Source organism: Phaethon lepturus, unplaced genomic scaffold, assembly GCF_000687285.1.
Source record: "Phaethon lepturus isolate BGI_N335 unplaced genomic scaffold, ASM68728v1 scaffold32381, whole genome shotgun sequence".
Taxonomy (NCBI): Eukaryota; Metazoa; Chordata; class Aves; order Phaethontiformes; family Phaethontidae; genus Phaethon; species Phaethon lepturus.
In genome coordinates this window covers 6,056-6,413 of record NW_010516118.1, presented here as the reverse complement: position 1 = coordinate 6,413, position 358 = coordinate 6,056, and the positions used below count along the sequence as shown (strand labels likewise).

The 358-nt window shown below is 54.2% G+C and overlaps 1 protein-coding gene across 1 annotated transcript in view; it reads left to right on the top strand.

Annotated features, from left to right (window-relative positions):
* The window catches only part of LOC104627642 (alpha-tectorin-like), a 4,302-nt gene that overhangs the window by 859 nt on the left and 3,085 nt on the right, over positions 1-358 (top strand). The gene's annotated exons all lie outside the window — the stretch shown is intronic.

Sequence of the window (358 nt, the reverse complement as noted above, 5' to 3'; positions counted from 1 at the left end):
CGTCTAAAGGATCATGCAGGTAGCCCCTTATCCGAGTCGACGTTTGCCTGTCAGAGCCCTCTTGAGGACTTCCGTGGAGATGGCTTCGCAAAGGTGAAAAGATAGAGGTTTCTCAGGGCGAAGATATACCGACGTCGCGATTGCTGTTGATAAAGACACTTACCGCGACAATTGAGCTCGCGGTCCGAGTTTGGCGCTTTTGTTACCGCTATTTTCCTGGGGAACCCCCAACATCATTGGACGCGTGGATCTTGCCCAAGAGGCGTCCCTGCTCGGGGAGGAGGGAGGTCCAGGGCCATCGTCCCAGCTGGTAGTTGGAGTTCTTGTCCTCAAAGTGGGGGGTTCTAAAGGTCACATT